Consider the following 15,073-nt stretch of genomic DNA (forward strand, 5'->3'; position numbering starts at 1 on the left):
GAGGCAAGAAGTCCATTGACACAGTTGAGCCATTTAATTTAGTCCATTGTTTTTGATGCTGGATCCTTATGGGTAATTACCTGCTAGACATCTCCAGCTTATATTTGAAGAGCTGTTTTGGAATCAGTAATATTTAGGGCTGGACATGTAGATTTGTATTCTTTTCTGAAGAGATGGTAATTGGATCCAGAAAGTAGAAGAATACATGTTAAGCACGGCAATTATCTTGAACCTTGATAGAAATGTTTCATGTTGAGCCTCTAGCAGACACTGTTGGCATTCTCTCCCCAGATCTCCAGTCTTTCCTCATGTTTCAATTCATCCTTCTCAACTTCTATGTACTTTTGCTTCTAATGCCAACATCTGACACTCCCCTCAGATACTCCTCTGACCAGTAGGGCTGTTTTTCCTACAACAGTAGAAAGCCAAAAAAGTACTGGAAAAATTACCCTACCACATCCACCCACCATTAGTCAATGACTAACCAGTGAAGAAGTATGAAAATCCAGCTGCCTTACATAACAAACAGCCCAGTTTTCTTTGGGATCAGATTGGAGCTCTTCTCTAGAGGGCTTTGCCTGAAATTATATCCTTGCTTGACCCTCTGCCCTTCTCTAACCTACTTTTCCTAATCCCTTACTGAGATCTGAAAAATATAACCTAAGATAACTTCTCGCATGTGTAAATGTAGGGGTCACCAGCAATGGAGAGTCAAGCGCAGACAGTGAAGCAACAGAGGTCAGTGTTACAAAGGATAATGGTAGTTCACTGATGCAAAGCTATACTGGAGTTAAAAAGGATAAAATGGTGTACAAACTAGCCTGAACCTGGCAGTGAATAGGTCACCAGAAACACTTGAAATGTGGTTTTCATGGATTAAAGCAAATCTTTACTGGAATATAGAGAGATCTGGAGAAAAGTAGCTATTAGAAAGTCATAGTTACAATTAGGAAAGTATAGAGTATTTTCTGGGAGAATGTATCCTATCCCTGTACTTGTTCATTTATTTTAATCACAAAATGCATTGAAAATCTGCTATATACACAAAACACTCTGCCTGGCACTTGGAACTGTTTGCAGTTAACAAATTAGAGCTCACAGTTTACTGGAGAAGACAAATTAAAAATGAATTGCATGTAAAAAAAATAGGCGATTAGTGCTTGTGGTAAGTGCCTTGAATAATGTTTGCAAGGATTTAAGACAGCATATAACAAGAAGCCCGACAGGCTGAGGGATCATTGGCTGATATCCCTGAGGAAGGAGCATATAAACTGAACCTAAAGTGTCAGAAGGATTAACTGGGCAATGGAGGTGAAAGATAGCATTTTACAAGGGAACAGCATAAACAAGGCCCTCAAGGCAGGAAGAAAACATTTTCTAAGACAGATAACTAATTTTTTCTAACCATCAGAAAAATCTCTCCAAAGGAATATATTTTGGGGCTCTTTAAGAATTTCAAATTATTTGGTTCAAAACTTCACTGAAACACACAGTAAATAATTCGTTTTACATCTTGGGTAATTCAGGTATTAGGCATATGCAGATTGGCCATTCAGATAAAAAACTATGCACACATATCATTTAATTTCAACTTGAACTATTTTTGCATTATCTAGAAACACTGCCATTAATGATTCCATTCGAGGGAACAGGAATTCACCCCAGCTGCACTTGCTTTCCTGAGGAAAATGGCTCAGGACTGTCCTGAATTCGTAGGCTAGCCTTTAAGCTCTGAAACTCTAAGGATAGGATAAACTTCACTTTTAATGTGGGTCACATTGAGGATCTGAAAAAGGAGAAACCTACTCCAGGTCAGGAAGTTTGAATGACACTTCATTGTCTCACTTGTCATCTGGCCAACATTTCAGAAAGAAAAGGAATAAATATGCCTTAAGGTAACACAAAGGATATAACCCCCAGTTCATTTAGAAAAAAAAAAAAATTGGAGTGACATTCAAGAAGAAGAAAACCAAGACTACCAATTCTGAATGCAGACATGTGCTTAGGCTGGGTAAAACCTTCTAAAGAACAGTAATGGAATTCCCATGGGTTACTAGAGTTATGACTTGACTAGCCTAAAAATTAATGGTGAATTTCCCTGCAGATTTTTCTCTACTAAAGACAGACTTGTTGTGACTAGATTTCTTGCTCCCTATTTCAGTTTTAAGAAATAAATTTTCCCTGATTGGAGATTAAGGTATTCAAACTTAAAGGATTGGGAAAGGAAGATAATAATCCTCCAGGGTTTTTATGAAAACCACAAAAGTGAAATCGAAGAACTCCATGTAGGGAAACAATGTGTTTATTTATCAATGGCCATGGAAGAAACATTCCTCTCTAATAAGGGATATGTATACTTTGATCTGCCCTTAACTCTCACTTCCTAGGAATGTGTGATGAGATCTTCAGAAGTTTAATTAGAAACACTAATACTTTCATGGGCTGATATAATTATTCTAGTTAGTCTTTAAGACTTTTATACATTCTCTTCATACATTACTTACAGTATATTCTCTTGCTGAAACTACTTACTAGTGTCAGCTGAATGTCACCGTTGGACGAGAAGGTAGTGGCCCTTAAGGAAGGATATATTATAAACATATGTATTACATATATTCGTACAACATGTTACATATTACAAAACTGCAAATCAAGTTTCAATTCCATTTCAAATATTACTCCACCAACCAACATTTTTGAGTCTGGGTTGGATTTATTTAGGTTCTGAGCCAGTGAACTTGTGTTAACTTCCAAAGCTCAGACATTGTTACATGACCTCAGAAGACCTAAGTAGGAAGGATCTTTAGACAGTTTTGTCTAGAATGAATCACATGAAAATTTCTTGTATAATACAGTCATTTTCTAGAGTGGCTGGCTGCCATCTTGCTTGTAATGAAATATAATCTATGTTATTCTGCTCCATTATCTAATAAAAACCAAGCTACACAGTCAGAAAATGACCTGGCAGTTGCAGTAGCCAAGTCTGCTGAATAATTAGGAGAAGCATACAAAATGTTAAACCATGAAAAAGCTTTGTACAACATACTGGTATTACCACAATTGGTTTCATAAAAATTCTTCAGCTGCTGTATATATTTCTTCATTACACATCCAAAGACTCAGTGACTAACAATGTCACCGGTAGACAGATATTCATAACAGTGTTAGTCATGGGATCTTAAAACTAGCTAACATACATTCTGAAACTTATCTGAAACAACAGAGGTTTGTTTAAGTTTACCACAGGGACAGTATTTTCAAGTCCTCTATAAGGTCAATACTGCATCATGACATTTACTTTTAATAGAAGAGAAACTGAATAACGTAATTTTTGAGCTCAGCATACTGCTAGTAATTTATAAACTGTCCACAATTATTTTCCTTCTAAGTTGAAGAATATCAAACATAAAATTTAGAAAAGATGCTAACTATCTATGTTAAAATTCTACAGGACCAGTTCAAAAATTCAGAACATTAAGGAAACACTGATTTGTATTTTAAAAATTATTTTATATCACTTTCGCGTTCACTAGTTTGAGATATACCTATCTTATAATACATCCATACATCAACATACATGCATTAATGAACATAATCAAGTTGATATAGTCAGTTCCAAGTCGAGATGTTAAATATCCTCATTCAAAATAAAACTCACCTTTCACTGTGTTCTTTGCCACAATTTTATTGTGATCTAAGGTGATGCAATAGTATATAATGCTGACTGTTACCTGATTCCATAGAAAATTCAAAGTCAAAAACATTGAATTGTATTGATTCCATAATTAATTAATTTGTTGTTAAACATTCAGGGTTTTTTTGACATCTAAAATATACTTTTAGAAAAATTTGCCACCACTACAATAACTAGTGCTTTGATTTATTATTCAGACTACCTATCAAAGTCAAAACTTAGAAGCACCACTGTTAACTCTTAATCATTGACACTAATAGTGAATGATTCTTATATAATTAGCATCTACTTAAAACACTAAGTCCTTTGACTTACTTATTTAGCCACTTGCTCAACACTTTGTCTCAATTAGAATTTAATCAGTAGCAAAATTGACTAGAATTCATTTTTAAATTAGTTTACACTTTACTCTCCAAGGTTTTTATAACCAAGGACACAATTCCAAGTCTCTACAACAAGAAGGGAAGAACAAATAAGAATGTTGCGATATCTTCAAGCTTTTCAAGACAGATAATTCAGAAGAGTTAGCTCTTCATCCTTGATCTAGTTTGTGGTTGGTACATTTCTCTTGCTTTTCCTTCCTTTCTTAAAAGTGACTGGGAAAATTCTGATGGAAGAAAGGACTGATAAATGATCATGATCAATCAGAATTGAAGACGATTTTAGAATTTAATTTAGAATTTAATTTACTCATATTAAAGTACCTTTATTTTACACTTGTGGACATCAAAGTAATGAATGCTCCATTAATTCCAGAAGTCTAAAAATATTTGAGAAGTTAATAATTTCAATAAAACCGTGTGCGACCTGAACATCAGTAACTTATTTATTAATGGAAGAAAGTAAATCTTCCTACTCAGTTAAAATTTTCCTCCAGCACACAGTAACTGAGCATTGTTTGGGTCGTGCTGTGGAGAAGTATAACTTAGGGTAGGAGTGATGGAGCTCTAGAGTGAAGACAGCCAGGACTCACAGATGCCACCTACAAGCCTGTGAGAGAGCTGGGGGATGACTCGATGAGGAGGATCAGAGGGGAAGTAGAGAGCCACGTCAAATGAAAAAACGTTTTGGCGGTAAAATTGAGCAGACCTGCCCAACTGAAGGAGGAGAAGTCATCAAGGTGATTCCAAGATTTCTAACTTGGATGATGGAGGAAATGGGGGAATAGTAATAGAGAAACAGAATGCAATAAGAGGACCAGGACTTTTTCGGTTTCACTGAGGAGTTGAGTTGTAGGGAGAAGCAGAGAAGAATACATAAGTTCTACATTAGAACTGGGGTGTATCTATCTGCAGGAGCAGGACAACAGGGAGAGAGGTCTAGGAGTGGTTAGAAATATGGATGCATAGCTCAAAAGAACTCCAGGATAAAGGTAAAAGGCAGATTTTCAGGGCATAGAGATGAGAAATGAAGAGATAATTGGCACAAACACTCAGAAAAAGAGTGAAGAGCAAGAAGAGAACAGAAGTTGGAGTGCTGATAAACAACAATTAAGAGAAAAGTAGAAGCAGTTGAAAGAATGGGTAAAGGATATAGGAAGAGAATAAGAAGAGAACAGATTCTGTCTTGAAGTAGAAGGGGGAGCAAGTTTCAAGAAAGAAGAAGCGGTCAATATTGTTAAATACCATGCAAGTTTCAAAGAAATGATAAGAAAAATAAGAACAGCAAAGAAGTCATTAGATTTCAGAGACAGGATTTTTTTCACTGGTGACCTTTGTGGAGGCCAGAACATAAAGGGCAGAAGTCAAATTTAGTGGACAATAATGCGTAAAAGGTAGAGGAGTGGAGGTGGTAAGACATTACTTTATTAAACGGGGTGGTAAAGAGAAGGAAGTTGGGCAGTGCAGAGTTTTTCAGAAAGGGGAAATAATAAACATGCCTGTGGCTAAGTGTTTGAAACTCAGGCAGAAAAAGACAAAATAAAATGGAGAAACAAAGAATGAAACCGATTAATAAGGCAAAATCCCTGAGGATTCAAGAGGAGATGGGTCTAAAAACATAAGCAGAAGCATTAACCTAGCAATTCAGAAAAAAATATTTTTTCCACTTTCGGAGGTGAAAAAAAATGGGTGAAGATACAGTATGTGTATGATATGAGAGCAGTTTTACTTGATAGTATTTCCTTTCTCTGTAAAATAAGAACTGGGTCATCTGCTGAAGGCCGAGGTGAGTGGATCACCTGAGGTTGGGAGTTCAAGACCAGCCTGACCAACATGGAGAAACGCTGTCTCTACTTAAAAAAAAAAAAAAATATATATATATATATATATATATATATATATACAAAATTACATTTAATTTACTCATATTAAAGTACCTTTATTTTACACTTGTGGACATCAAAGTAATGAATGCTCCATTAATTCCAGAAGTCTAAAAATATTTGAAAAGTTAATAATTTCAATAAAACCATGTGCCACCTGAACATCAGTAACTTATTTATTAATGGAAGAAAGTAAGTCTTCCTATTCAGTTAAAATTTTCCTCCAGCACACAGTAACTGAGCATTGTTTGGGTCGTGGCACATGCCTGTAATCCCAGTTACTGGGATAAAATATATACAAAATTATATATATACAAAATTACCCATGTGGTGGCACATGCCTGTAATCCCAGTTACTTGGGAGGCTGAGGCAGGAGAATCGCTTGAACCTAGGAGGTGGAGGTTGTGGTGAGCTGAGATTGCGCCATTCATTGCACTCCAGCCTGGGCAATGACAGCAAAACTCCGTCTCAAAAACAAAACAAAACAAAAAACAAACAAACAAAAAATCAGAAAAGTTTGGTGGGGAATAAAAACAGACACTGATGGAAACAATAAAGGAAAGGTTGAGAAAGGTTGACTGAAATTAGAGATAATACATTTGTAATTAAATTTATCATCAGCATCATGAACTTTTTTACAGAAGGTTATAAGAAACCTAAATCAAAAATAGAATAATCAGAATATTAAGTTATAAACTGGATGTTTTCATTTGGCAGAGTAATAAGGAGATGAGAAAAATTACAGGATATAGAGATAGTGTATTGGAAAGTTAAGGCAAGTGGAGTCAGTGAGGGACCTGGGAAAATAAACCTAATAAACTAGATCAAGGAAGCTAGAATTCAAAATGATTTCAGGCACAGGGTTTAGTGGGTGTCAGGGAGAGAGAAATATAGAAGAATAAAAATTTGTGGCCAAAAGGAACATTTCGGAGTTCAAGACTTCAAAGGGCACACTCTTCCAGGTACTGACCAAGTCCAGGACAGGTATAAAAATAAAAGTGTTGCTGAAACGGACAGGAAGGGATAATTGTAGAAGAAAGATAAAGTAACTGTGATAGCATTAGATAAACCATCAGGATAAAGAATAAGATAGGATGTTGAGGACCCAGTGTGGACCAGTAATTAGATTCTACATCTGCTCTGGGGAGTAAACTTTGATTGGGAAAATGACAAAAAAGAGGGTGAGAAAATGGAGAACATTCTATTGCTAATAATCATATATTACATCTCATAGTGTAGGAAACCGCTGCTGTGTGAAGCTGATGAGAAAAGGCTGGTAGGTTAGAAGGCATGACTGTCAGTAAGATAAAGGCTGTCAAGCTAAGAGCGTAGTCAGAAAGAATGTGTGGGTGGGCAAAGAGTGCAGGCCCAACCTCCCAGACTCAAAAGAAGGAGCTGTGATGGAATGAGTGCTTCTACTTGAGGGGGTTTCAAAGGAAGTGGTGTCACTGATAAAAGATGTGAATAAAGAATCCACAGAAAATGTGGAAAATGTAGACATTTAAGTGTAGGCGTTATCAAAGAGATAAAAATATAGACTTACTGAAACTTTGGTGCTTGGACATAATATTAAAACGTATTAGAAAACAGCCTTCTTACACCAGAGGAATAGAAGATAAAACACATTATCTTCCCTCTTTATCATGATATCTTTAAAGCCTAAATCATTTTAGGCACTCCAAAAGTATTTTATAAATAGTTGAAATATTCTGTCCACCTACAAAGAACATGAGGTTTTTCATAATTGGATTACTATTGGTTTATGTTAAGCTGGCTGCCTCCTCTAGTTCTATCACTTTGGTTCCAATTTTATTCATAAAAACCTGAGTTTAACGATGTAGCCTATGACTATAAAATAAAGCTAATGAGATATAAGGGGTTTGTATGCATGGCTTAGGCCTCTTTTGGACCCAACCTAGCTTTACAAGAATAGATCCAAACATTCATTTACAAAATTCCATAATTTTTAAAAGATGTTTTAGAAGACCTGAGCTCCTTGGAGGTACTTCAAGAACCATGATAGGAACCAAGATAAGGCTAAGGAGGTGTAATTTTTGATGATGTAAGTTTCCTGAAGAGGCAGGAATAGAACGGAATGGAGAGCACAGGTGAAAACACAAAGAGGAATATGTCTTTCACTGGATTCCAAAGGACGAAGGCAAAAATATACAGTAAGATTGCAGGTGGGGTTTCATGAAGATGAGAAGTTCCTACCTGAAGACTACTTTTTTGGTAAAGTAAAAGGTGAGAGAGGTTCTTTGTTGAGATTGTGGGATAATTATTTCAGATAATAGACTTATGGAGAGTGCATGAGCCCTGAAATAGCCACTATTGGAAATGGGAGCTAGAACTGATGAAATATTTGACTGTTGAGTAGCAATGAGGGCCAAGTTAAGGCTGAAGACCCTATAAGGGCCCCAAAGTATAGAGAGAAAAGAGTTGGACTGAAACAATACATACTTTAAATAGTTTGAATCTTTTCAGGCTGGCATGGTGGAAGGTCAGTAGGCAAGTAATGAATCATGTAGTTTAGGCTGAATAGAGAAAGTAATGAATCATGTAGTTTAGGCTGAATAGAGAAAGTAATGAATCATGTAGTTTAGGCTGAATAGAGAAAGACAGGAAGGACAGGAAGAGGCTAAATACTTGGTGACCAGGAGGGATCAAAAGACTGGCAGTCTTGGTCAGGTATGGTGGCTCACACCTATAATCCCAGCACTTTGGAAGGCCAAGGTGGGCGGATCACGAGGTCAGGAGATCAAGACCATCCTGGCCAACATGGTGAAACCCTGTCTCTACTAAAAAAAAAAAAAAAAAAAAAGACTAGCAGTTTTGATAAGATATGAGAATAGCAGAAGTAACAGAGTGACAGGATTGAAGGACTACAGTCTATGATCAGAGAGCAGAATGCTTGAATTTAAGATTTCATGGGTGGGGGAAGTGGGGATGGTTAATGGGTACAAAAATATAATTAGATAGAATAAACAAGATCTAGTATTTAATAGCAAAGCAGGATGACTACATTCAACAATAATTCATTGTACATTTTAAAAAAACTAAGAGAGTATAATTGGATTGTTTGTAACACAAAGAAAGGAGAAATGCTTCAGCTGATGGATACCCCATTTACCCTAATGTGATTAATATGCATTCTACACCTATATCAAAATATCTCATATACTGCATAAATATATACACCTACTATGTACCCACAAAAATTAAAAAAAAGAAAAATAAAGATTTCAGGAGAGATTTCAGGTGGGTGACATCGAGGTCCAATGTATGATCATTGGACTATGTGGCTTAAGTGGAATATACATAAAGCTCACTGTAGTCTGTGTCCTATTTATCTCTCTACGTATCAGTCAATCAATTAATCAGTCATCTTATCTAGCTATAACACTACGGGTCCCTAGGCATCTATACATGTATAATAGCTGACCATGCTTAAGGTGAGTTGCAGTGAAGTAACCATCTTGTGAATGTTGTTACTAATAAGCTGATGCTGTTGTAATTTTGCATACATATTGAAAAATGATCTGATTGATTCTAGTGCTTCAATATACTAAACTATTTGTATATAGTATTTGTGTTGAGGCATATGTTGGTTTTTCCCTCTCCTGAGAGTTATGAAAAAATTACTTTGACTACATTAGTGGTCAATATCCTAGTTCTGATTATAAATATATTACTACAATTTCTTCTACTCTTGTATCACCTCTGTTAATAAAATAAAAAAATTGTATCTCAAATTACATATAATTTAATCCTAGAGTAAGGAATAATACGGTTTTATCTAAGAAAGTATTAAGGGCAGGCTGACAGGTGGAAGAAATTGTGTGTAAGCTTTCAACATTCAGATATTTATGGCCTAAAATTCCATCATTATCACTTCATGTCTTTCAATTAAGCTCTAGTTAGTCTCTCTCCAGGTTTCTTTTAAAAGGCAATTATACACATCAAAAGAATAACCAATAAAATCCTGTCATGTTAGTGTAAAATTAATTCATCACATCACTCTCCTACATGGTCCCTACAAGATGAGAAGACCAAGCAAGCATGGGAACCTTGGAAATTTGTGGGAATGGAGCACTGGCTGAAATGGAGAATAGAGTATAAAAAGATGGAAAGCAAGTGTTGTAATACCTTCATCTTTTCAGCTATATTCAAAAGCCTTTAAAGGAAAGGGATCATATATTCTTACATGACTCATATAACAATTCTTGTCCTCTTAAAAATAAAGCATATATTTACAGGTAAATAGCTAAAGATTTCAGAGATTTTATTGCATATATATCCTAAGATCCCACAACACTTGTTTCAAGATCTATTCCTTCAAACCAATGACTTCAGAAATCTTTTTAAACACATTACTGTGTTTCATGATTTAGAGGGCTGTATGCATAACTATGGATACAATAGAATTCCCATGGTGATGATGACAAGCCCCAAGGCAAGTGGTTTTCATCATATTTGTTGTCCCAATGTCACATTTGTCATTTTTGTTTGTCATGTCCCAGTGATACAAAGGAATTCATCCCTGCCAAGCCCAGGTTCAAAGGGTGAAGAAATAGACTCCACTCCTTGGTGGGAGGAGCAGTAAAGCTGCACTACAAAAAGGAGATGCTACAGGGATGAGAAGAATGCTTCGCCATTTTTGCAAATTAATCCACATACATTTTATTGACATAAATAAAGGTGTGGAAGGATACATAGCAAACTGATAATATTGTCCACTTCAGGGAAAGGATCAGCAAGGGAGACAATATTTTATTCACTTGTATTTGTTTGATTTACACCAAGCATACATTACCTTCATAAATTTTATTAAGCAGAGTTTTAGTAAATATAAAAGTCATAATAATTATATTTCTATCACCAAAAGTTTAATTTCATGGACATCTTAGTTCATTAACACTCAAAAGAATAGAAAATAGAAAGAAAACAACCAAATAGAGCAAGTTTGTCAATATCATAGTACTATTGTTAAAGGAAACCAGAGGAAGAAATGACTTCACTGAATGATCCACAGAATTGTTTTGCAGTTTCACAGCTCACAGATTGTTTTCCACAGGACGCATCTAAGCTTCTAGTGTCGAGTTTCACTTTCAAATGTCAAAGCAACACTTCAGGAAATACACATGGCTCAGCCTGTTGCCTTTGCTTATAAAAAATAGACTCCCTTTTCAGTTAGTACTGATGGATGAAAGGACATTCTCTGATCTTTTCACCAGTAACCAGTCATATAAATCCTCCGATGAGCTCTAATTTAGTAATCTGAAATGTACAGTACTATTCACAAGTTTTTCATGACTCAGAATTTGCAAAGAATTCGATCAGGTTTCCTTTTCTAGTTTTGGTGGTATTGAGTCTGGGGAACTAATATCATAATGATCTATAAAAATGTTTCAGCTAGCTTTTGCGCTCTCTCACGCACTCTCGCTTTCTCTCTCTCTTTTTCTCTCTCTTTCGGTTAATATCTTTGCATCTGTGTCTCCACCAAAGAAATTTGGAACACACATCATAGGACAGTGTTGTTGACACACCCCGTATCTGCTCTTCGGCTTGTGTGGACACTTCTTTTTTCACTAGAGTGCTTTATTATGACTTACCTTGCTACTGTCCTTCAGGTGAACAACCCACAGACTGTGGTACCAAAATATTTTGTGCTGAAGCTTGTAAGACAGTCACCTCTTGCATTGTTCATTCAGGCTTGATAGGATTCTCTGCAGGAAATCATCTTGAAGAGCTTGTCTTTGAGGAATACCTCTCACCACACAATTGCCTATATCTCAGGCCCTTTTTGTTCAACAGCCAAGTCATCATGTATCAATACTGTTTATACTGCCCTAAAACACAGGGACATCCAAAGGCATGCTACACCAGATAAGAGAATGAAAACCCCCTTCCACCAGTCAATCATCAGCTCTAAGGTCTTTATTTCTATATTTCACTGAGTCATTTTGGAAATCATGCACGTGAAAGTCTTTTGATCTTGTATCAGCATTTGGGAAAATGAACAACTTTCTTGTATTGATTTTACAGCTAAAATTTCTCCATCCAGCTGAATTGCTCAAATTGGTTAAAATCATAAATTGGCTGAAAACCAATACAAGTGAATAAAATATTGTGTCCCTTGCTGATCCTTTCCCTGAAGTGGACAGTATTATCAGTTTACTATGTATTCTTCCACCCCTTTCTTTACAAACCAAAACAAATTGGTTAAAATCACAAATTGGCAGAAAATAACAACTTTCCAGTTACTGATTTTTTAAACATAAAGGTAATTTATGTATGTCATAAGATCATAAGACTTTTATAATTTTTATGTTTTGATTAATTTTACATCTTTTCTTCAGAAAGTTATTTGTTTAATGGTCATTTGGTTGCAGTTCTTTGCAAATGTTAATTTATATTTTAGTATTTTTATTTATTTTGGAAACTATTTCTCACATTATTTGTGTAGCCTAGATAGTTTACTGCAGGAAAAGAGTTTTATTGTTATCTGGCCATGAAGGTGATCTTGACGTATCAAATCTCATCAGAAAGTCTCGTCTTAATCTTTATTGAAATCTGGATGTTTCTGTTTACTTGGAATGCTAGGAGGTCCTTTTGAATGTTAGTCAGCTTTTCTCTCCTTGTTCTTTAGACTTTTAAAGATATTTTCACAGGAGTCTACTAAAGACACCTTCCGCCCACTCACCCCCCCACCCCACCTCATGCACAGCCTCCTCTCTGGGATTCTGCTTTGTAGCATAAAGGTCTAATTAGGATAAGGATACATCAACAGGCAAGCATCCAAACACCAGCAGGCAAAGAGCCAAAGACCAGCCTTACACTCCTTGGTGCAAGAACAAGGCTAAGCTACCAGAGTTCTGTGTTTTTGTTGGCAAAGCTCATGTCATTTCAGGAAAAAGACTATTCCTGGCCCAGGCCCATCTCCATGGTTCCAGAAACCTCACTGTCCTTTAAATATGCAGGCAACTATTCTGGGTTACCTTCACCACCAGCACCATCACAGTAATTCTGAAAATGACAGTTATTGGTGTCTCTGTGCTTTGGGAATACCCTTCTTCCCAGAATCACAGTGCATGTTAGCACTGGTGGCTTCCTCCTCCTCAGTCAGCTATCAAGAAAGCCAGAGATATCATCAGCCTTGGAAAGGAAAGGACAGCCCAACAGCCTTGCCATACAGATTTTCCAGTAGACCTGATAATGAGAATTCTGAGATTATGTTGGTTAGGCCTGGAATGAAAAAAGAAAAACTCAGAGAGGGCAGGATGACATAGGCAAGGCAGCCAGCTTGGCCATCAATAGACTGCTCTTTCCAACTCTGTGAAACATCCTTCCTCTTCCCCTGGAGTAGTCCCTCAATATATGCTTCTATTTTCATTCCTCCCTGATTTTCTAGAATCTGGTTCCATCATTTATGAACCCATTCCTTCTTAGCGTGGGATTCCCTAAAAGAAGACACTGTGACAAAGATTCACATACTGATAGTTTATTTGGAAAGTCATCAGGGGAGTGGAAAAGTGAGACAGAAAAGGGGAGCAGCCAAGGGTTACTACAATGGAGCAGACCAAAGAGTAATCCTGTGGGAAGCCTCAGGAACCAGCCTGGGAGCTGCCTCAGAGGAATCTTACTGTGTGTCCAGGGAGGAATGTATACACCAAATTTCTTCTGTCATTGTTTGAGAGCTCTTCTGGGGGGTGAATAGACATTCTGGGACTTCTGTCCTGACACAAACCTAGGTAAAGCATCCTCCCAAAGGCTTAGAAACCTTCAGGCCAAGAAATGCAGATCCTGGACAGGAGGAGCACACTGCTGGTGGGGGTGGAATGGGCCAATGTCTGCCTTTCCTCACCTTTCCATTTGATAGAGGAAGAAAAAGAGAAAGAGGAGGAACGGAAAGAATGGAAAGCTTACCCCCCACCCCCCAAAAAAATAAAGACAGGAAAAGAGAAGGGGAAGAAAAAAATTGATTTTACTATTTATTTAGCATCTACTATGTGCAAAGCATCTTACTGACTTGTCATGGCAATCTTACAAGTTAGGCATTTTATCATACCCATTTTACAGATGAAGATACTGAGTTTAAAGAAGTTAGGTAAAATCCCCGCCCCGCCCCCCCCCGACCCCAAATTAAGCAACTAGCAGGTTAAGAAGTTAGAATTCAAATCCAGGTTCTCCTTCCTATCTCAAAATCCTTTAGTAGTTTATCATTGTTTAGATATATATCGCTCTCCATAATCTGATCCAGTGTAATATGAAAACCCTTAGCCTGGGAGTTGGAAGAGCAGAGTTCCAGTCCTGAAGATGCCACCCAAAGCCCCACTGGAATCATGCCCAGTCATTCCATCTCTAGGCCTCATTTTCTTTGTCAGTAAAACAAGGAGAAACGCTACATGATGTTTAGGGCATCTGCTAGTTCTAACAGTTTAGGATTCTACTTTCCAGACTTATCTTGAGTTAGTCTCCTACACACAACTATATTCCAACTAAACTGGAAAAAACTTCATTTCCTTAATATACCCGATGCTTTTCCAACTCTCCTACTCTCTCCCAAATGCTGTCCCTGCCTGATTACTTCATGCCTAAATCTTCTGTAATTTCCAAATACTATCTTGTCCAGAAAGGCATTATTTTACCACTCAAGCAAGAAATAATATCTCATTTATCTGAAGTCTCATAATACTTTTTATTTTTTTTATAATGCCAAATTCTATGTTTTATTCTCACCTATATAAAACCTGTGAAGTTACCTTACACATAACCATGCATCACCATGTATAGCATAGACTCTGGAGTCACATTTCCTGGGTTAGAATCCCAACTCTACCACTTTCTAGCTATGCAACCTTGGGCAAAGTTTCTGTGTCTCAGTTTCCTCCTGTGTAATATGGTATAATAATATTACTTACTTTAGTGGAAGCTTGGGAAGTTTACATGAATTAATATTTGTAAAGTGCTTAGAGCAGTTTCTGAGACAATAACCACTATGTATGTATTTGTTATCATTATTAGAAATTGTTAGTTCTCTTTCTTTTTAGTTTGTAATACTTTGAGAGTGCCTATTATCTCTCTTAGCATCTTATAAATTTTCTGAGCATAGGAA

The sequence above is a fragment of the Hylobates moloch genome, unplaced genomic scaffold, assembly GCF_009828535.3.
Source record: "Hylobates moloch isolate HMO894 unplaced genomic scaffold, HMol_V3 SCAFFOLD_8, whole genome shotgun sequence".
In the NCBI taxonomy this organism is placed as follows: Eukaryota; Metazoa; Chordata; class Mammalia; order Primates; family Hylobatidae; genus Hylobates; species Hylobates moloch.